The 24,130-nt window shown below is 38.6% G+C and overlaps 1 long non-coding RNA gene across 1 annotated transcript in view; it reads left to right on the top strand.

The window, feature by feature from the left end:
• The first annotated feature begins 3,630 nt into the window (after nucleotides 1-3,630).
• The window catches only part of LOC146767921 (uncharacterized), a 137,811-nt gene continuing 117,311 nt past the window's right edge, over nucleotides 3,631-24,130 (top strand). Inside the window, exon 1 of the long non-coding RNA XR_014953796.1 lies at nucleotides 3,631-10,130. This is a non-coding gene — a long non-coding RNA (uncharacterized LOC146767921). The remainder of the gene's footprint in view (nucleotides 10,131-24,130) is intronic.

Below are 24,130 nucleotides of genomic sequence, written 5' to 3'. Positions count from 1 at the left end.
GAAGACCTGAACACTTTGAAGTTGATGGCTACATTGGTTTTGTTCATGCACTCTGGATGAAGTCTTACCTTTTAGATAATTTGCCTTTCTGTTGCAGGAGATCTTAGCTCTGAGAATCACTAGCTTGGAATTATCCTGATGTTCCTAGCAAGTACAGGTAGCTAAGTTATACTTAGAACATGGTAAGGAGGAAATTTTTCTGCAGACTGCAGTGGAACTCTTTGTACAGTTCCACCTGGGAAAAGCCTCATAAAATGGTCCTGCACACTCAATACAGATTTGCTATTCCATCAGAAGAAAAAATGTGGATAATCTTACTGATATTAAGGCACATGACTTTCAATTTACTCCACAGATCATGCTTTGGATGAATATCTCAGCTAGTGCTAATTGATGTAGCTCTGAATTTAATTAAATTTTGGAAGCCCTTACTGCCTGAGAATCTGTCCTATAGATTGCTTTTGGAATAAGCATATTAACTTGATCTATTCAGAATTGCAATTTATGCTTTAACTGAAGGTAAATGATGGCTATTTGGTGATTAATTTCCTGTTCTTATGCCAAGTCAACTTAAGATGTGCTAACTTAATTTATCACTAACCAGCAGTTACTATCTAACTGCAATTATTAAAAAAAATACCATATAATTTTGACCTTTGAGCAATCATGTGGGCAGACCATACCTTAAAGTTTGCCTCTAATTTTCTATAACAGTAGCAGTTCCTTTTCTGCAGAAGTAGCATTACAGGGGAGAGGCTGAAGTTTTGATGGTAGTTTATGAAGGTAAAACTGAGGAGGGAGACCTTCAGCATTATCAAAGGCAGCAGAAGACAGTATTTGTTAGACAAAAAGTTCAATTTCTAATTACAAAATTACCACAGTGCAAGTGTGCATGTAAGGGGTATGGTGTGTAAAGTGTTAATTGAGGTGCAGAAGGGCCAATCATAAATACAAGTTTTAGGTCCCAGGGACCCTCATGGGAAAATGCTGTGGGTGCAGACAGTGCCCTCATCACCTCAGCCTCTTTTGGAAATGACAGAGTTGGTCTGCTTTGAACCTTCTGTGGAGTCCCCGCTCCAAGCACTGGTTGCAATGTCATGATTCGCTGTTGCAATGGAAGAACTTCAGTAATTATTACTAGGGGATGCAATGGGGACCTTATTGTTCAGCATTGCACTTTGAGATTCATTAAGATGAAAGTTAATGTGTGCTCAGATGTGCTGTGTTTTGGGGACAAAAATCTGCACACGTTCTCTTTTCAAATAATAGGAGAACTCCAAGTATAAAAAAGCTGTTTGAGCTCAGAAAGGCAGTAAAGAGGTGAGATTGCCTGCAGTTGGGTCCATGCCTGTCTATTTCCAAAGGCAAGGAAATTATACTTTCTTCAAATTCCCTCAGGCAGCAGTAACCAAGCCAAGTTGGCTCTAGCCAGCTCTTGTTTGTAAAATGTAATTCTGTGGTAATGAGCTGGTGACAACTTGAAGAAAAGAGTCTAAACATCCTGAAAACAATTCCAAACATGACTAAATATGAGAAAGAAACTTCTAATAATTGCCTCATGAGAATAAAGGATAATACATATAAATGCAAACATAATTTATTTTCTCAATGAGAATATATATTTTTTGATTCTCTTCCATTAATTTTCTCTCTGAATATATAGCTAAGTGTACATGTCTATACCTGTTATCTGTCTCACCAAATGACCTATATTTCATTCAGGAGCTAGCAGTTTTGTCATTTTGGAAAAAGCAGAAATTGAACTCTTAGCCAACACCTGATGTGACCACAGGAGATGCTAGCAGATTAAACCTGTATGTGTGATGATGTATCTGCCTGGAGATTTTTATGCTATTTTTATGCTTGTTCTGATTTCACAATTTATAAGGCTTGCCCAAGGCAACAATGCAGCAAAACCAATCCAATAATATAGAAGAATATTGCATTACATATTTTATCAAATAATGAAATAATCAATATAATGCATGCTAGGTAGAACCAAGCCAGTTTTTTTCCCCTCTGAGAAAATCCACTGTATTCCAAAGCAATTTAACTCGCTCTTCTTTTTCGGATACTTTCCTCTTTACCCATTTGTGTCTTGCTTACGTAAGCTAGTGTAAATTTCTTGTGTTCCTGATATGTTAAAATAAATATCTAAGAGGCAAAGAATTTTAGTTCAGTCTAAAACACTGTGAACAGTGGTTTTTGGACCTCAGGATCATAGCACTGTTCTGGTATCCTTGTCCTGTGTCCCAAACCAGTAGGCCACTTCGAATAATTTCTGTCATGGTGTTTGGGTTTTTTTCAGCCACTTGAGCAGTGGAAAATGGTTTATAGAAAATGATGAGTTGGTCTTAAATTCAGACCAGTGCAAGACTTCAGAGACAGTTTGCCAAGAGTCATTGTCTGTGTGTGAGTGAAACTGTGCTTGCATCAGCTATCCCAGGTCAGGCTGTAAAACAGCTTGCTGGAGGTTGAATCTTCAGTGTTACCTGTTAGTGGAAAAGTAGGGCACTAGTACTCAAACCCTCTTGTTCCAGAGGCAATCACAAGCAAGGTCACTCACTGTGGAAACCTGACACTCATCTGAGGCACAGATGAGAATTTTTGTTATTAATGATTGCATTTTAAGGAAGTTCTTGCTTAAAAAAAAAATACTAAGGATGCATGTGACGACTCAAAACAGAAATTCAGCCTTCACTCTGCTTTCTACAGCTTGTACACATTTAATACTTAGGGGTTCTTCCAGAGTAGTGGGAAGGAGGGGGGGAAGGGGTAGGAGAGGGCATATTTCAGATGGCAATCTATCCCTTTTATCATAAGCCTTTTTTTTTTTCTCTGTGAGAATTATGCTGGGTGAGTCTGATAACCAGTCAGTAACACCAAGCTGAATTTCTATAATGGTAATTACTTTTGCGGTGGTTTGCTATGAAGATAATACAATGAGGTGGGTGGCAATTCAGTATCTTTAATATCCACACTATATTCTCACTAAATATAGCCTTGAAAGCTTTTTATGGAGTGTAAGAGGGCAGAAATATAGCTGGATGTTCTCAAACTTAGAAAAACAAAAGCAACAAATAAACTGCAGAAAAAATGAAGACTAATGAATCAGAGACTGTGCTGGCCTTTAAGGTCCCGTCAATATTAAAGGAATAATAATACCAAACATTTAATGATCCAGCATCCTAGTCCTATCATCTTCTCCATGGAAGCCAAGAGTAAACTCTTTAAGAGCCTCTCCTACATGTTCTGAAATTACCACTTAATACCAAGAGTGATATTTTTTACATCACTGTGTTACAAATCTATTTAAATTCTACGTATCTATTGTATACCCACTGTATGTGCAAGCACACGGATTAAGGGGAGCTGTACCAGGCTGTGTGAATGTTTTGCTTTGTTTTGCTGCAGTAAGGCAGCTCACTCTTTGCAAGGTTGATATAAGAAATTTTCTCTGTGGTTGTCCAGCTGGAGAGGTGGTGTATCAACACTCACTGCAGATGTATGCATGTGCTCAGCATAGCTGCCCTCCAAAATCTCTGACTGGGTGTATAGTTTAAAATCCACTCTAGGATGAGTTATTACATTCCTGCCTCTTATTTGGGAGATGCCAAGCCTTGTACACAAGTGGATAAGTAAGCCTCACGGATTCAGTATTAATGCACATCACGCAGCGAAGTTGGAAGGAGTTGCTTGGGGACAGCTCCTGAGTCAGCAGCAGGGCTGAGAACACTCAAGGAGCCCTCTGAGGTAATCACTCTTATCTATCTGACCACCAAACTGCAGTAAGTACTTGCTTAAGTGCTCAGCTGCTGTTAAACCCTGAACTTTCAAGGACAGGAGGACAGCAGATAAATGCTGAGGAGCCCAAGAACAGACATCCACTTTTTTCAGGAGAGGGGAATTAGTAGCCAAAGGGTTAATAGTATCTGCTGGAAGACCGGCAGAGTTGAAGCTCCTGCTTTCTTCCCGGGGCTGTCTCTGAGGGATTTCATGAAAACAAGGCCATGACTCTTTGAGGGAAGCCAAAAGGTACAAGTGGCAGAGATTTCTTTGGCCACCGTGGGAAAAACAACTGTATATCTATTTGCATTGTTTGGGGAAGTTTTATGCAGATTCCAACCCTCTTGATCCTGCTTCGGAATGTTCAGGGCTAGCAATTAGAGAGATGGTGGTGGCCACCATGGCTTGGTGCTGCTAGACATGAGAAGGAATCCTGCAAGCCCCTATGGACACTTGTGGCTTTTACTGCTTGCAGAGATTATTTTCTTTATGGAGAAAAATATTTTTTCCCCCTCTCTTTCATTCTTTGAAATCAGATTTACTCAAAGCCCCTCCAAGAGGTCTGTCTGTGTTGAGAGGGGACTGGGCAAATCTGAGCCCTTGAGTTTGGAAGGCGCAGGCACATGATATTAATGGCACCACTTGCTTTGCATTAAATTAATCACGTCTTTTTCAGATCCAAGACTATGATGAACTGTCAGAGAGTATAAAGCAGAAAAAGGGCTGATTTTACAGTTGCTGTGGATGCCTGATATCAGCTTCTCTGGAAACATTCAGGGATATTTTTGGTTCAAGATTAAGAAGTCACCAGATAAATTATTAACCAACTGAATCCTACTTATTTTATGTATATGAGCAAACTGCACTATTGAAACAATATTCTGCACTCAGGGCTGTCAGTGGATATTCACACATTGTTCTTAATGTGTTGCTTCTTTCCTAAAGCAATACCAGTTTAGATGTTTTAAACATGAACCTGATTTTACATCTTCATTTGCAGCCTTTTTTCCCCAATATTGACAGGATGTGAATTTTCTTTCTACAATGAAGCTGCAGACTGGATTTTCACTCTCTGACTATGGTATTGTACAATATGTGTCATTATACTGGTCTAAGTAAATGTTAATAAAGGTGTTTTAATGAGGTTTGAGCCATTGCAGACTGCCTGCAACAGACTAAATGATGCCACAGGGTTGTCTCATGCAACATTGTTGGGAGTCTAGCTCAGATTAACTAAAGAGTTGTTAATTTTAAATTTGTTTAGTTTGAAAAGAAAGGAATGCAAATATAGAGGAGACAATGCCTTAAAATAGATAAGAGTGCCAAGTTATTCTTATATAAGAAAAACTCCTGTCTTCTCTTCTTCACCTCCAGCTGGATCTCTTTGAAAAATTTGCTATGTGGTTTAAAGATTGTTGAAATATTTGCTCAGACTGCCCCCACTCCAGCTCCTAAATGCCTTTTGATAGTCCTCTGCAGCTTCTGAAATATGGCTGTGAAAAAAACATAATGAAGAAAAAGAATTCTCCTGGATGCTCCCGAATGACCTAGTGTGCTGTGAAAGGGAAGAACTGCCTGATTTTATCGTGCAAGGCTTTCCTCGCTCTTATAACGTGTAATGTCTCTTTTTTCCACCTTCATATTGTTATGGTGATCCCTGGTTTCCTCCCCCCTCCTCCACCCTTCCCTCCCCCTCCCCAGTGGCAGTAAAGCTAAAGGGAGAAGGAACCTTTAAGAAGTAGTGCAATTATTAACGAATTTTGATCTTGGGAAGGAGAGCAAACAAAGTATTTCCTGTTTCCTATAATTAAGGGATCAAGACTCAGTTCTGCCACACACACACACACAAATGCATTGTTTATTTTTAATGTGCTCTCAATGGAATATAATCTTCTGTTTTATTTCTATATCTTAGGCCAAATTCATAATTGGTGTAAACAGCTGCTGCTCAACTGTCAAGTTCTAAAATGGGGGCAGAGATAAAATGAGGTTATAAGGTTTCATCTGTTTACATCAGGAACACATTTGTCCTATTTGTTCTTCCCTTTAACCACCTAGTGATCTTGGGAATAAAACCAGTGGAATCAGGTGAGCTCTGAACTAGCATGAAGCAGAACAATTTGGCCTTGCAAATTCAAAAGAACTGAGCAATCTATATATTCATGGGACAGGTTGTGAACATTTGGCTCCTAAGGTACTAAGAATGAACAATCTCATATATCCTGCTGGTAAAATTTCCACACAGTCTGTAAGAGCTGGAGGCTGCTTAAGGAATCAGGCCCATCTGTAAATATTGGGGTGGAATAATTAGATGCTATAATTTGGAATGACTTAAATAATTTCATTGGGAAATTCCCATACAAGTTGCTGAACATACCATTGGAACTCAATAAATAACAAACAGCCATATGTGTGCTGTTTTTAGTGTATGTTATGTGCTGTCTCTTTTTATGTGTGTCTAAACACCACATTCTCCCCAGAATGGAACACAGTACTGGTTGAACCATTGGCTTGAACCATTGCTTGTTTTTGATCCACACTTGAATGCATTGCTGTTGAGAGCTGAATGCTGTACACAGAGCAACAACACCTCCTGTCACCGTTAAGCTGCTGTTAATGCAGGCTGGGTACTGGAAAGAGTAGAGGGATGCACTTTTGGAACTTGGTGCTGATGACTAGCAGTCAGAGGAGGACATGACTGTGACTGTAATCTTTCCCACCAACTTCCTTATGTTTGGTGTACCCATTTTCCCTCTTCTGGAGCACTGAGATTATAATAAATAGTAACAGAGTAGTAAATATTCTTCCCAGTCACCCTTTCTCAAACAAGGGACTTGAGAAGTGATGGTACAGAATATCCATCTCTCATTTTCCCATTTGCGCCCTTTTTTATTTTTTTTGTATTTCATTTTATTTGTCACCGAAGTGTGTGTTTGTCCACTGTGCTGCCTCCATAGGAACACATTTCTGAGGTTTTCTCCCAAAAGCAGTCAAATTTTCTCAGCAGTATAAATCTGTTTTCAGGGTATAAATATTATTCCACTTCAGCAGCTCTGTCACACACAAGTGTGACACTTATGATTTTTACTATCACCTGCCCTATGTGTACTCACTATTTGAGTAATTTTTCCTTACAGCATGTATATTCATTTTTTTTGCAGCTGAAGTAATTTGTTCTTCTTTACCCCCGAAGTATTGAAGTTGCTCATCAGCAAAATTTAGCCTGTGCTGTCCCATTTAGCTGCACAGCAGAGCAATATCCATTTCCTAACAAGCAACAAAAGATGTTTGAAAGCAGCAAGACCAAACTGGAGCTCAGTAACTGTGACTCAGCAACACTAAATGCTTGTGCAAATTTAAACCCTGTCTCTTTTGTTGCAGCACGGATGAGGGAAGCGAATGAACTAGTGCCAGCTTGAGACTTCTAAATTAATAAAATAATGACAGAGTGATTAGAAAACTTTGGCTACATAGCAAGAAAATTCTCGACTAGATTTTAAGAGATCTGGTTTTGGGTTTCTGTTTGGATTTGATAAGCAACATGAAAACCAAGGACAAGACAATGGTCATGCTGCTTCTCTAGGACATAGACCTGATGGTGATGGGAATATTCAGGGATATCTCCAGCAGCTGCATTTCTTTAGCAGCACAAGCCTCAGTGGTGCTTGAGATAGTGAAACTTTCAAGAGTACAAATATCATACAAAGAGATTTACCATCCAGGCATATCCTCAAATGAAAGGACTTGGCTTCATGGACCACTCTGAAAGTGGGGAGAAAGGACTGCATTGCCTCAGCTTCCTGCTGATTGAATGCTGAAAGATGAACTTTGCAGATCTTGCCTTACTGTATTTTAAAAGAAAAAAATTCATGAGTGTACTCCTTCCAAAATCAAGATTGTTTGCAGCCAGTTCATTCTTCTTAGATTTTATTTGTATGCCATTTAGCCTATGGCTTTGAAGTGATCAAGATGGAAACTTGTTCTGATTCCTCCCCCTATCTTCCTTTGTCCCAAGGAGTCTGAAAGTCATGAAGTACTTTGTAAGAATAGTCAAGGAATATTCTTATATATGAGGAATTGTGGAAAGTGTCACTATTCATATTTTGGGATGATTTTTGTTCTTAATAGAAATTCTTACCACTTGAAAACTGATTTAGAAGAGTCACAAATCCAAATCACTGGAGGTCTTTTTTTTCCAATATTGATTTACTCTGCAAGGGTCATTCCAAAACACAATAATTACAGACACAATACACAAATTCACAATAACATATCAATCACTAGTCCTGTTTGAATTGGGAGACAAAACTGAAACTGAACAATATAATTCAATAAAATTACTGGTATTTTTATTTATTAATTTGAGCTATAGTCTGCTCTGATTCTGCAAATAGAACTGCTGAAAAGCTGCTCTTACATTTCTGCTGTTTCATGATCTGTTTGAAATTTTGAGTGCTCTTGTTTCATGTCAAATTAGTTTATTACTGTTACTCCCATCTCCCAAAAAATTGTGAAATAAGAACAGAATGGAATCTTGGACCAAAATGGACATCAGTGAATTGACAGTGCTGTTAACTTTTTTTAAAGTGCATGCATTTTCCCACGCATGTATCCTTCCTCTGGAGTTCTGCAGTTATGTTTCCTCCTCATTTGTGTGTTGATATAAAAATACAGCTAAAAAGAAAAGGTCTAGGAAGATGACCTCCTCGTATTTGGTCTAGTAAGTCCTAGGCAAAGCCTAGCTTTTCCTTGGCTGTCCAGGTATGCTGTAGATTTTGTCAATGATAGGAAGGTACCTGGCAAAGGGATATTCTGTGTCCCTCTTGCCTGCAGTTACCCTGTCCTCATGCTGGTCCTGTGCTTTGGGATAGGTGGTGTCAGCCTGGGAGCTGCAGGGTTGAGAAGCCCCAGAAGCCAAAGGGACAAACCAGGCTGGCCCCTGGTGACTGGCATGGGAAGGCCATGGAGACCTTGCTGCAGAGCTACCTTGAGGCTGCTTTTGGTAGGCAAAATTAAGTTACTCTACAGGGCATGCTCGGGCATGCTCTGTCATGGGAGGAGTAAGGACATACCCAGAGACAAGGAGTGGCATGGAAAGGTTTAAAAGTCCAGTTTCATGGGGAAATGGGAAAGAAGGAGCAGCAGGGCTGAGTTTAGTGCTTCTTTCTTTAGCAACAGCAGTAGAGCCAGGCTATCTATTGGGAAGAAAAAATAAAATAAAAGTAGGCAGTGGTGTCCTGGCCTTTGTATCTCCACCTGCAGCTGCTTCCTTTGTGCGTAGCTGTATCTGCATACACGTATTCACGCAGAATTATGTGTACAGGTATTGCTGGCTAAGTCCTGCACAATCAATCATCAAGCAGACAGGATCAAGAGATGGATATTTTAATCCCATGTTGCTACTCTTTGGTTTCCTCTGTACTTAACCTTCTCAAGGTGGAGAGTCTTTACAGGGAATTTGCATGAGCTTGACATATATAGATAATTTCTGCATCCTGCTCTAAGCTCAGTTCTCTTTGATACATGTACTCATGCAAACCTGTTTCACCCATTCTGGGATCTGAGCAAGGAAGCAGAACTGTAATCCCTGAGGGAAATTATACAGCTGCTCTCTGCTAAGGCTAGAGCTTAAAGAAACAGTGTTATCTATTGTTAATTCTCTTCATCTACCAGATATTTTTTCATTTTCTTGTGTTGAAAGGCTAACGGGTAATATGTGATCCTGACATAACCATGTAAATTATATATGAATATTTTGCTTAAGTGTTTGTTTTTGTTTTTGTTTTTTTTTTTTAAACTAAATTATAAAACAAGATTAAAAAAAATTTTATTTCATTTGGAATAGTTTTCCACTGTGCAGAAAAATAAATTATGACTTCCAAAATGAAATGGAGCCCTGAAGCTGCTTCATCTTTGTCCTTGAAACTTCTGAAAAAGTTTGAATCAAGGTCTACAGGAAACTTTTCCCCCTTTCCTTGCAGCTGAGCTTTTTAGAATCGCATACACACTTTTCTATTTTTACTTTCCGACCCGGGCCCATTTCCAAATGTGAAGCTGAGGAATTCCTGCACTCCTACATATGTGAGTCCCAGACTGAACTCAAAGAGCTGGCCAGTTTACCCCCCTTTTCCTCCCAGACAGGCTACTTTCATCACAGCGCACAATTGAAATTGGAGACCACTTGCGTTTCCTTACTTTGAAAGAGCTCAGAAGGAACCTTTACAACTCCTAATGAAATGCTGCAGAGAAGAGCTGAAATTAAGTCAGCAGAGTTCACGATTTGTCTTGGAGCAGAGCCTAATTCAGTTTATAATACAAGGTCTATGCTGGAGTCCCAGCATCAGGTAGGTTTGGGCTGTCCTCCCTGTTCTTTCTTACAGCCATCCAGCGCTTTAGTGTATTTTTGCCACTCTATAATCCAGTGCAGTGGTAAACTCCCTTCCTTCTCTGTTACTTGAAGAAGAAAGATGTTGTCAATGCCTTTTGCCTTGAAAGGGATGACAAGCTTGATCTACAAGCTGGGCTAGTGTGGGGGAGGAATGAGAGCAGAGCTCCCTTCCCCCAGCTGCTGTTTGTCTGACGCAGAGCTTGTACTTCTGTTGTTATCAGCTGCTTTGGTAAGATCACAGTGTGCTGGGATTGCTCAGAAGGTTAAAATATGTTGACTGAATTTTCTTCAGCTACCAACGCAAAAGGCTAGCTAATAGCATCACTGGCTGTCAAAAGCAGCCAGTCCCTTCATTTCTCATGGTAATGAAACACACTGGAGTTTTTGATGGTTTATATACATCATGATACCTGTGCTGTGTGTGTCATGTCAAGGATAGGAACAATAGGCATTCTAGCCAATAGATCCATCAGAGCTTGCAAACAAACACATGAAATTGCCTCCTTCTGTGAATTACTTGTTTTGTATTGATTTGTGATGATGTATAGAGAGGGAGATGAGGACTTTTAATTTTGAACCTTTTTCTCCTGGTCTTTCTCCTGTGAATATCAGCTTCTGTAACAGATACCCTGCTGTTTGCTTCGGTGACCTCCTGACTGTCTTCAAATCCCATTTCAAGAGCAATCTTTTCTCCCTGGCCTCTGACTCCTATGAGTCTGTCTAATAAAACAATCAAATGGTAGTCCCTAATCTTGCCAGTTTCCCATGCTAAATTCTGCTCTCTAAACCCCTTTTTTCTTGTGTCTCAGCATCCGGTATCTGTGGATATCTAAAAATAGGCCTTACACAGGCATCAATCCCTCTCCTTGAAGAGTTCAGCTGTGGGGCATTCATAGATGGTGTAGGAGACCTCAGCTGAGCTCCTTTTGCCAAAGGTGGTTTGAAATAATATCTCATATGCCAGGAAAGTGCCTTGACATGCATGCTAGTCTGGGATGTGTTTTTATTCACAGTGCTGTTGATGTTGTACAATTTTTGAGAGGCATTTGCTGAGATGGGGTTACATCCAGAAATATGAGTGTTTAGGTAAGAAAGCTCTTAGAATTTAAAGAATGAAGTCCTTAAGCCATCTTAATTCATATTTAAAGCCCCTTCTATAAATCCATACTCATATTAAATATAGACTGAAGAGGCATCTTGTCTTTCTTGCATTTTCTCAACCCCAGGGTACCTTACAGAACAGTCAGTGAGTAAGATGTTTCCTTGGGAGATGAAACACATGCCTTCAAATCCCCTTGTGCTGAGGAGGGATTTTAACCTGAGTTTTGTTCAGCCTCTGTAAAATCCCTACTAGTGAATCTTCTGTGAAGAAAAAGTCACTTCTGCTCCTTCCTTCAGTACAAGTGTGGATTTAGCTCTTTATTTCCTTTGTATTTATTGCATGTGCCTGTAAATGAAGTGCTTCAGAAATGTCAGAACAGTTCACTCAGATTTTCCACTTTCTTTTTCTTTGGTTGAATGCATTGGGCAAAATATAACCTTTGCTATCAAGTAGTTTTGACTTTCCTGGAACAACTTATTAAGAATATGTGCCCAGTTTACCAAGAAACTGTAGTCATAAACTAGGAAAAACCCCAAACAGAACAACATTATCTACAACAGCAAAGTCTTGCCAGTAATCTATGATGAAATTTAACCTCATCTCAACAGAATCATCTTCTTGCTCTGAGGAAGGCTACTCTGGCTTTATCACACAAAAGTTCTCAATATTTCAGTTATAAATGTTGCTTAAAATTCTTCTGGTCCTGGGCTCTGCCTTCATTTGTCTGAGGTAAATATGAGACTTTTGGCCTTTTTTTTTTCCTATGAAAGGTCTTGCGTGAGAAAAAATTGTTCAGTGGTCCTTATTGTGATCAGCATAGATCAAAGTGTTGTTGACCCAAGTTACCCTTTCCCATCAGCTGAAGGGGAGAGCTTCCTTGGGGCTATGATTGCATGGCAGCTAGGACCTGCTCTTTTTAACCGGGGCTGTACTCTTATATCACAGCATTAAACTGCTTTGGGCCAAAAAACCTTGATGGAAATATGAAACTTTATTTTTATACTTAGGAGTTGGGTGATATCTATGCTCATATGGCACCATAGAGCTCTATTAGATGATCCTGCAGTTCCTACAGAGGTGCAGAAGTTTTGTTGTGAGATCAAAGTCTGGGAAAAGGGGAGGACAAGCACTGGCTGCAGTATTGTCAGGCAGCATCATTCACAGACATTCACAGTGAGGAGGAATGAAGTTACAAACTCTTGTGTGAGATTCCAAGGAAGAGAAAGAGAAATCATATCTGCTCTTTATTAGAGATTCAATTAGATGCTCTTTTTGGGAGAGTAAGATTTCTAGGCCTCTTATAAATAGAAGACTGAATCTCAGCTTGATTACTTCAAAACAGCTTCCTGCAACCTCCCACTAGGAAGATGAGCAATTAGTATAATCACAGCAATAAGTCAAAGATGTTTAATGCTGAAACTTCCGTAACAACTTTTCTGCTCCTGGTTCTCTGCTGGGCTATAGGCAAAGAACAGTAAAATGCATGTTCCCATTGCTGAAGGCGCACTGTCCAACAGGTATTCTTTGCTGGTGTAGGTGATTTGATGCTATTAAATGGTCTAGAAGAGATGTGGAGTAGTGTGGTTTGGTGGAAGCCTTTTATTATGAAGCACAGTCATACAGGGGGAAATGCTGTTAAAAAAATGGAAAGCAAAGTTCCTAACTATGAGTCAATCTGCTGGTAATAAAGGTGATGCTGGAGAAGTTTCCAGTTTATTTTCAGTCAGAAATATTCCAATAACCCAAGGTCAGGAAGTATTAACATGTTTTTGGTTTGTTTTTTTTTTTTTTTTTTAATTGTGGAAAAAAGGAATGAGCTAGCCCCCTCTTTTGGCTAATTGGGAAACAGTAGCAGGAATTGGTATTGGCTAAATTGCAGGTCCTGAAAATACTCCTCCTCCTCCTCCAACACAGGAATCTGTTGTGCTCTTAGATATCATTTATCCATGTAGCCACTCGGCCTTTGCTGTAAGTAGATGTTATTTTAAAATGTAGATCTTTCAGTTAAATAAAGATTTTCCATCTTAGGATGTAAGCTCCATGTCTACAAACATTCTCTGCATCTACTAGCTCTGCAGCTAATAGCATTTCCTAGCACAGGAGCTTCAGAGGTGTTTGCAAGAGCCTCCTAGCGCAGAATTTACAGGAGTAAATTACCTGTGGGAATAATTTCCTGGAGACTGTTGTGAGTCTGGAAGTCCTGTCACTGCACTGGAAGGCACATTTTTATACACTTTTTTAAAGGGTTTGAGGAGAAATGTTTATTCTTGAAAACCAGAGAATCTCTAACATTAAGTCCACCACTTCCTGCTACTGGAAAATGGCAGGGATTGGTGACAAAATTTAAGCTTGAGAGGAGCTACTAATGCTTCCCTGGGATATCTAGAAGTACCTGCAATGTTTTATAAGCAATAAAACCAGCAAGGAGGCCTAGTTTTCTCCCTCTTTAGTGGAATTGCTTTGAAAAAGCTACACCTTGCAGATTTGTTTTTTAAATTAGTCTTCTAATACAATCCTCCCAATATTTTTTAAAAATAAAATCCAGTTCAAAATTTTCAAGTGTTCAAAAATTCTCCTCTTTATAAAGAGAAAAATACCCTTGTGTGTTAATCACAACTTTCAATTATCTTTAAATGGGTATGAATGTACATGTAAGTAATATGATAATCCCAGAAGACAGATCCTGTAAAATATTAATAGAAACTAACTGAGTTATATAGAAATATAGACATATATAATAAAGCTTTTGCTTTCAATTTCTCATAATATTGTCATTTAAAAAGCCATTTATACAAATATGCAAAGATCTTTGTGCACTTAGCTACTGTTTTAGCACTTAGGTAAAGTAGCTGTTTCCAGGAAAAGGAAAAAAAAAATCACTTATTTGAATTTTGGATTTTGTCACCACAGTTATTAGTGGCAGTTTCATTCTTATGTCCTCATCTAATTGTGCTGGATCAAGAAATTATCACCTCCAGCCCTTTCTTCTCCCAAAAGAGTCTACCCATTGATCTGCCAGCTGAATTCACCTGCCTCAGTCAAAAAGGACAAGGTTACTGAAGAATCAGTATTTGTACTGTCTAAGATGACAGATGTCATTTTGTTTGAAGTGGAGAAAAGCATGAGCACCAGCAACAGACTAGAGGTGGCTAGTGTGGGCAGTGGGATGCTGCCAGTGAGACTTCGTAACCCAGTCCAACCTTTCTGACTTTGGCCCTGTGGCTGGAAGACACTTGGCACTGGATCTTGATGTGAGCCCTGTGCTTAAACCCTGTGCTTGAGCATGTTTCTCTAAGTGAGCAAGCAGATCCAAAGAAATGGGGTGTCCAGGTAGAAAAGTTGGTGTAGGAAAGAGAAATAGGGTTAATAAAAAAAATCAGGCTGTAGAAGATGTCAATGCGGGCTTTGTTTCAAGAATTCAAGTATTAAAAATTAAAAGTAAAATCACCCATCCAAAGTTTAAGTGATCCCATCATTTAGATGCTTTTCTTTGCAGCATTTTTCTGTGTTACATTATGGATGTTTACCAGACCTAATCCTTCATGCAAAAAATTTGGAATTAAAAGCTGAATCACTAAGCTTCGCAAACTCCCATGACTGAACTGCAATCACCTCCAGACAAAAAGTGGGAAATAAGGAAGAAAGAGTGTGCATATTTGAACTTGATAAGAAATACCTGAAAAGCACAATGCCAGGAGCCTGGAATTAGCTCCAAGATACCTGAGAAATGCAAGGTATGTTTTATGATGGCAAAAATCAGGACCTTGTGAGAAGGATGATGCTTTTGTGTCCCCTTACATTGCTTGGCCATATGTGTTTTGGGAAGCTTCCCAGGGATTGTCTTGAAAATGATGCCACAGTTGCTATTCCTATCCAGGGAACTGAAACACCAAGTAAAGCTAATAATACCACCTGTACCCTGTGTGTGTCAGGTTTTTCAGCCTGCAGGAATCACACTGCAAACTCCCTCTCTTGCCACTCCCAGCACATGTGAGTGTGTGCCAAAAGGCCTAGAATATTTTTAATGAAATAGTTCCTTTCACATTTTATATCAGCCTTTGAAAACATTTAGGTGAAGGGTCCCAAGGGATCTTAGGCTATCTGCACTGTGTTAGGTAAACAGGATTCCCCCATGGAGGACATTATGTTTGTGATGCTCCTACTTGGCACTGGGCTGGCAGGTGAGATCAACAGCATCTTTCCAGTGCTGCAGGAATTTTTGAGCTACCTGGAGGCAGTCACAGGGGTAGTAATAGATTTCCTTGGCACTTTGCGTCATGGTAAGATCAATCGGATTCAGAAATACCATTAAGCATCATCACTTTCCAGGAGCAAAATCATCTATTTGATGAAACTAATTAAATGCCCAACATATTTATAGGTTAGATGTTTCTTTTTATTTTACAAAAAAAAAATTGATACACTGATAGTGTGTGCATTTCAAATGTTTGTGCTTTTTTTCCCCCTCACTTGACAACTTAATAGTATTACTTAAGACACATTCCTATTTTGCAATAAACAGACTAACCTGAAAGTGTCCAGGTGGTGGGCACCTGGTGAAATGAATCAGTGAAATACTAATCTACAGTGGCCCATGTCTGATACTTTCCAAGTCAGTGAAGGTATTAGAATAAATTCCTTTGAGCTTTATATTGACCAGTTCATTGGGACTCTTAGTCATGCCTAGGCATACTTCATGGCATGGTGGTGAAAGTAAATGTCTGCTTAAAAAGGTGGCTTTGATGAGGCATAAGTAAACTTTCTGCTTAAAGAGGAGGTCAAACTGAGGATAGGTGTTGTACTGCAGATAGGTCTGTACAAGGGGATGTGGATCTTAATGGTTGGACTGCAACGAAATTATTATTGACCATATGAGTTGGGATGACCCTGGCAGCAATTTCCTTACTACAGAATGATTCCTTCCAGAAGTCCATTGAGAGGCACAATAGGGATGTTGTGCATCTAATGTCTTTGATATCTTCACCAGATCCTGAGACTATGAATCAAAGTAGAAGAGTGGAATTAATCTGTTTTTCTCCCTTGGTAAGTTGCAATTTCTCCAATGTATTTGTCTCCATTCTGCACATGCTGGGCATAGTGCAGCTCACTGCTCTTTCTTCTAACACTGATCCAGCATCAGCTGCAGAGTGTCTAATCAGAGGTTTTTCTGCAGTTTGGTGGCGCCTTGTAGATGTTGAAGACATTTGTTCCTCCTGCCTTCATGACTTGACAAAAGGAATCCCAGAATAGCAGCTCTTGCACCAAAAAAGCGCAGTGGCTTCTGCTGTCCAGCAGTGTTACTTTTAGACTATATGCTGCTGAGAGGACATAGGATGGCTGCCATCATCAGTTTTGCACAGCTCAGTGTCCAATAGGGAGTGTCAGTGCGTTCTACATGGTGCTTGAGGGGCCTATTGAAAATGGGCAAAAGAACTACAGTGGCCTCAACTGTTCTGGGGCATTTTCATTTAAACTACTGCTGGTGGGGATGTAGAAGATCAGTGTTGTTTTCCATAGACCCATAATGGAGAAATGTTTGTTATTGCATAAGAACGACTTGAGGTTTGCAGTTTTCAAAAGCCTGAGTACTGCATTCCTGTAAAATACATAGGTGTTGAGTGGAAGGGAGAGGTGAGTTTCTGGGACAGATCTAATACAGGGTGGTCATGGCCATAGGTCAGAATCAAATGGCAAGTGACAGACAAAAGGAATCTACATTCCTCATTTCATACTCTGAAGAGGAATGCATTTCTGGAGCACAGGTACTTGCTCAAATTCATTATTGCAAGAAGCTCCACCAGTAAGGCGGGATGCAAATTTGATGCTCTAAGCCAGGCCATGAAAAGACAGAACAGATAAAGAACAGATTATTTTTGCATTCAAGGTCAAGTGACATTTAAAGAACCATTCTGCAGACACAGTGGAAAATTACAGAAGCAGAATTTTTGTTGGCCACTTCACCCTTTTCAGCTCTACAGCGGAACTGAAAGAGGTGAAAAAAAAAATCAGTCCCTGCTCCCTGCTTGTGACTGTTTGCTTATTGTGTCAGCATTTCAGGTTTTTATTACAGATCTGACATCTTCTCTGTAATTATTTTAAATCCTGAATTTTGTGGGATGTTAAGGTTTGTCCACTCTGAAAATTCAAATTTTGGTCTCCCATGATGCAGGACTGATGATGGGAAGCTAAACACTCAGTGCCTTCTCTGGGCACTGAAATATTTCTCAGCACTGGTTAGAGAGACTTTTATACAGAAAGATGTGTATTCAGATTCCTTGCTCTCCCAGTCCTTGGCCTTTCAACTGAGACTGCCAGCAAATGATTGCTGAACACTTGCCAGGCAGCAGCAACTTTCAGTCCTCATTTTATAATAATGCAAAATCGGTATTCTGCTGTCAACCCTGGTTTATAATAATGCAAAATCAGTGTTCTGTTGCTGGGAATGCCTTATTCATTATGGGCAATGTCCAAATCACTTGAACGTGAATCTGTGTTGATGCACATCAGCTAATCTGCCAGAAATTGCTTCATAAATGTGGTGCAATTCGCCATACTGGCAACATGTAATTTATGAAGTCTCCTTTTTCAGACCAAAATGCAGGTTGGGTTATTCCAAAGAGGATAAAAAACATAAACTCCCAACCAGCAATAAAATTCAAGGGAAAATGGATATTTAATTCTATAAAGCACTTCTGAAAAATCCCATCTGTTAATGCTTAAAACAATATATCTTCATAAATATTAAATTGATTCAAACAGCTAGCACATTCATGCTCTCTCTCTTCTTCTTTAATAGTTTTCCTTTTTTCATCTCATAGTTAATTTGCTTTCTGGAAAGATCTGGGATTGATACCCAGGCTGGGTACTGGCCTCATCCAGCCATGCAGTCAGTGATTCTGTTCCCACTCCCACCAGAGCCCTCTTGGCATAGATACAATTAACCTTGGTTAAGTATTGGATATGCAATAGTGTGTAGGCAGCAGAAGAGCTCCTCTAGTTGTTTAGCACTCTGGCATCAGATGAGAATAAATACAGGGCATGACCTGGCCCTTCAGGGCACTGGCCTAGATCTAGTAACATACAGACTGAAGTTCTCTGTAGCTGACACTGATTCGATGAGGAAACTGCCTGAATGCTTAACATAATAGTACAACCATTGACAGGATTTCCCCAACCTTATTTAACATAGATGTGTGTTTATGCATATGCATGCATTCACATACATACTGTTCTTTCACGGTTGTAAAGGCTGTTGTGGAAAAAAGCATTATCAAACTTTGATATAAAGATGGAAACATGGAAACATGCTGTGGGATGGATTACATTTATCTTTGTATTAAATCAATTTAATTCAGTGTCCCTCTGTAAAGGAAAGTTTAGCCACTTATGGATTATAAATATACCTGTTGCTTTATATCTACTCATAAACATTTGCTTAAAATTATTTAACATATGATTTTCCTTCATAATTTGTAGAAATGGCTTCATACAGAAGTTTCTAGTTATGAAAGGTATCCAAAAGCAGTAATGTTTTTATGTCTATAGTTTTCCCAGACATGTGTAATGTGATTGTTCCCCTGTAAGTTTCACTCTTACTTATATAATGGGAAAATAGTTTTGGTGTTTCTTCATAACCCTATGGAGAACATTTAACAATATATAATTCAGAGGGCACATCTCTGTGGAAACAGAGTCCCATACTTCTGTTCATGACCCAGTACATGGCCAGCAGGTCCAATATTGCATAAGTGCTCTACCCTTAGGGCTAGATCCTTCCTGCTTCGGGAAGGGGAAGAAGTCTGTTAGTTTGAGTACAAATATAATTTTAATGCCCTAGGAAAAGATGGATTAAACAACACATTCCAAGATCCTTTGTCTTCCCTCATCCTTTGCTAGCTCTGTCTCAGTGTTGTTAAACTGGTTTAAGTGCAAGAGATGAATTGGGCTTACTGTAGTCCGTTTTAAGAGTACAAGAAGTGTACTGGGAAAACCACAAAAATATGCATAAGAATATCAACAACGAAAGTATTTGTGCAGAGCTAAGCTTTATGTCAGGCTATATTGGTTTTCAAATGCTCTCACTTCCAGCAGGCTAGACTCCCTGCTGATTGTGGTGTAATGAAGTTTACATAAAGGAGGAAGATAAATTTATTTCCATACCAAAAGACAGTGGGTTGAGAAAAATGTAAAGTCACTAAAATAATAATGAAACAGAATGGGTGGAAGAAGAGCCCCCTGCAGCAGCCCATGTTAATTACCCTTGCAGCTGGGAGATCAATTTGCATATATATTCTTTGAAGCCTGTCAGGTATGAATTGAACCACTGAACTGTTACATTTGATAATCTAGCTCTCCAAAGCATTTCTGCTAAAGATGTTATGTTTAATAAGACTAGTTATTTTTTCTGTCTTGAAGTAAAGAGCTGTACTTAATTTGTTCCTGTATGAACAGATCTATATTTGTGGCTTCCTGGAGCACCAGGTTTGCAACGTAATCTCATCAAAAGCATTGGTACTGCTGATTAAACACGAAAGAGATATAGTCAAATAGCCCTGACAACCAGTGAAAGCAAGGAAATTAAAACTTAAAGCTAGTGGTGACAGGCATGACTCATGGGATAGTTAATGAGTTATGGAGCTTTTCAGCTCCAGGACACATATTCCATTATGTTCTGTACTAGTGGTGACAAAATTGTTGCCATCTGATAGCTGCTTCATGGCTGGAATAAACCTACTGTGTGGTCCCAGGAATTTTGCAAGTCCATTTGTTTTGCGCTAAATGTTAGTGTAGCATCCTGATGCCCATGCTGCAAAATTGTTTGCAGTGAATGGTAGCAGTTTACCACCTGTTGGCAGCAGTTTCAGATGAGGATCAGAGATTTATAGAACTGTCGGAAAACTTGTTTCTCTGTCTGAGTAATCTAGACTTGCTTGACTGAAACCAGTAGAAATAAGGGCTTCCATGGAACAAAACCCATGCAAAGGGAGAAACTGCATGAAAATTAATTTTAGCAGGAACAGGATATGAACTAAAGCTTGCTTGCTCTTGTTTAACAAAACTATTAGAATTGTATGCAACAGATTTCATACAACTCAGATGTTTATTTTAAAATAAAAAATAACAACAGCAAAACCCACAAAACCCCCCCAAAAAACCAGAAGTAATACCTTATCTGAGTTATCTGAGTTTTCTTCAGAAGAATATATTACCTGTAACACATTCTTTTGAACACAGATGACCCCTGAACCCCTGACTCTTCAGATGTTTCCTAGCATGAGATCTAGAGCAATACTTTTCTGATAATAATTGCACATAATATTGATGTAGGACAAGTGCTCTATTAACAGTGATCAAGAGCCTTAGCAACTCCTAAGAAGATTAAAAACCCAGTGCAGAACAGTGTTGCTAGGTCTGGTGGGGGGACCAATGCTTTCCATGGTTTCACTCTGGACCTATTAAAAATTTGGCTTTTCTGGGGTTGCTCCTTTTTGTAGTTGCCTTAGCTTTTTTGCTATTTGTGAGGAAAAGTTTTATATAGAAGTTTTTCCCTGCCTGCCTTCACAGACATAACAGCTCATCCCAAGAGTTTATTGCTTTCCCATTTCTGAATGGGAAGAGTTAGACTCAAGGATGGTCAGGTCAGGTACAGGGTAAGTGGAGAGTACAGTTAATTTGTGTATCTAATTTCCTTGTAATTAATAGTTCTAAACATCCAGCACCCACATTACATGTTTTTCTGGAAGATTTATTCTGAAAGTACAAGAGAAATACTTTGCATTTTTGCAAAATCTAAGCACTGTTGGGCCCAAGGAGAATTTTAATATTCCTTAGTGAACCCTAGATTTGTTAGCTGACAAATCTTGTCGATGCCACTGGTTGTTGCTGGCAGTTAGAGAAGCTTAGTTACATTTTCTCTCTTCATAAACAATGTGAGAATCACTGGAAATATGGGACATTTGGGGCTCCCTAATTAATCTAGAATTGAAAAGAGAGGTTGATACTCAGGTCTCATGGAAAATTATATGGGGTTGCATACTCATGGTAAATACTCAAAATATTTTTTTCAAAGTCAGCTATGAATTGGAGATAATTTATATTCCAGGGAGGACTGTCAGGATAGTATGTAAAATAATAGTTTTTAAATTATTTGAGAGAGAGAAGCTGTTCTTATTATTTATACCTCTCTACATCAGTATTACTGTATTTCCTCACTTGTATGCAGTCTTTCAAAATAAAAGAGCTGACTGATATAATTTTAATACTCTTTTATATAACAAATCTCTTGCATGAAAGATGTTTATTTAATGATCATATATTAAAGATAAGCACATTCCTTTCTTTTCCTGGCAAATAAAACTTCAGGTCTAAAATGAACTGCAGGTAGTTATAATGCAAACCATGCCTAGGAAAATAAACTCCTGTATTAGCTTAAGCTCTTTGAGATTTAATGAAGTCTTACATTTGTTGATCAAATGTGCAAAAGGTGTAGTGGCAGCAAAGCATTTGATTCATAACAGGGAGAAAGTCAGCAGAAATCTTACCTTACAATGGAAATGTAGATATTTATAAGCATTGGACTTCAAGTGTTTTTGAAGGATGTGCAGTGAATGAAATAGTCCATATAGAACACCTAAGATGTAGAACTATTTATTCCACTCCAATTTCCTTTATTTTAGCAAGAAAAGTATTATGAAAGTAGTGTAAATGTAGAGGAGGAAGGATCTAGATCACAAAAATGTTTGCTGTTTTTTTTAAATTTCCATTGTTTATTTCCATTTTTAGAGATACTCTTTGTTGGATTCTTGTGATGATTCCACCTGGAGTTTCTTATCCAGAATGATCCCATGATTTTCCACCCTGTTCTGTCAGGGTTTCTCTTGACATGTCTATCCAGCAGTTACTTCATTACACAGAGTCTTTCAGGTTTACTTACCTGTTAATTTGTTGTTGTTGTTGTTGTATGCCATTTAGATCATATTTTGCACAAGTCTTTTGCACATAATTCTTTTATGGTTGAATTTCAATTGTTCACAAATATTTTTTATTGGACTGGATATTTTGTAAGGTATCATCAGATAGGGCACCTTGTACAGCATGCTTAATTAGTGATCTGACCAATAGTGTAATGAATATTATAACTGAATAAGTTCTGAGCTACAGAAAACAAAAATGTGTATACATAAACTAAGCAGGGTAGAAACCATAAAATTTTGTCTTCAGATATGTTAGCTGGAAATTCTCTTTACATTTAGCTTTTTTGCGTGCTGAAGGACATGAATCCCAAGAGGGTATATGAAATACAATGCATGTTGGATTCTGAGGTGAAAAGTTCAAGACAGTGTCAAGTTTTTCTGATATCCCCATGAAATCTGGAAAAAGATGAAATAAAACAATCAGCTTTAAGGCTTATTCATCTGTTTTGTGTTACAATGACAAGGCACAGAGAGAATGTTAAGAAGCAGCCTTTAATAGGCATTTGCAAATAACCTTTACCAAGGGGAATTCAGAAGAAGGGAGGTCATCTGAAAACAAGACAACCTTGATAGGAAATCATGAGGCTTTGTTTGTTGAGTTCCTTCTTTCCCTAATGGTGACTACTTGTACTGTTGTTTATCCTTCAGGCCACAGCTGCTTTAACAAGGACACTTTCAGACTGAATTATGGGTGGGATTGTATAATAATAATAGCAATGATGAGAATGGTGAATATCATCTTGCCATTCTCTGCCTGTCCTGTGTATTCTGAGCAAACATTATTATCTTTTAGGCCCACATAATTTCTTCCTACTTTTTAACTTTATAAAGTTATTAATTTGTAAGTTAATTTCACACTGTCAATGAAAATGCTGAAGAGACTACTGACATCGCTTGTCACATTTATTGACCTCTAACTAGTGGTTGTGAGAGCAAAAAGTACAGACCCCTTTCTAGATCAGCTTTTTGTCAGCTGGTGCTGCAAATGTAGAAGGACTTTGGTTGATATCGACATTTTCAGGGTTGTACAGGACATATGCTACTTATAAATCATAGGGGTTCAAATATGACATTGTGCTTTCCCCATAAATAAGAGATGTATTAACTCTGTGCTAACATTTCAGTTCTGTAGTCATCTTGTGCAGATTCTGTAGCAGCATTCTTTTGTTTAATGTTGGTGAAAAAAGCAGAGTAGAAGAAACACAGATGTTAAGGTCCGAACTTCTGCATCTCCATTTCTTCCAATTTAAGAAAAAAAGATCATAAAATGAAACTTCTAGAGGACAGCTTCACAAACAGCAAATTGGAATTTTCCTTTCTGATATATGTTTGAGATACAGAAATTTGCATGTGTCACAGGAGAAACTGGACAAGTAATTGAAATAGAGATGTATTGAGTGTCATTAAACAGACAAATCACATTAGAATCAGGAAATCCCATAGCTGAAAATAGCTGTGAAAGTATAATTTATCGTGTTGTTGCATTTCACTTTGTATCTGTTTATGGTCATTGCTGTTGACAATGTTCTGTGTTGCATATATGTTTTGCTTGCACCAGAATAGCCGGTCTATGTCCCAGAGTCTTCTCCATCCCTCTGGCTTTTCTTCTGAAGCATGGATACTGTCTTTGTACAATGTGAAGTCATTTCCTTTTCCCCTCAATATTCTTAAGTAGAAAGCAATTTCTATTACTTTTTTTTTTTCCCTGCTCTCCTGCTGTGTTCCCTGTTTTTATGGGCATTCCTTTGAATTCTGCTTTAATTGCTATAACAGTTCTAAATTCAGGATTAACTGATTTTACTCTAGTCTCTCTATTTCCCATTCCCCAAATGTAATTTTTCTCCCTCTCATTCATAAAGGCAATTTAAACAAAACTAATTT

This window comes from Lonchura striata, chromosome 3 (genome assembly GCF_050655825.1).
Source record: "Lonchura striata isolate lonStrDom1 chromosome 3, ASM5065582v1, whole genome shotgun sequence".
Taxonomy (NCBI): Eukaryota; Metazoa; Chordata; class Aves; order Passeriformes; family Estrildidae; genus Lonchura; species Lonchura striata.
Note: the sequence above shows the minus strand (reverse complement) of the source record. Positions and strands in the feature narration are given on the sequence as shown.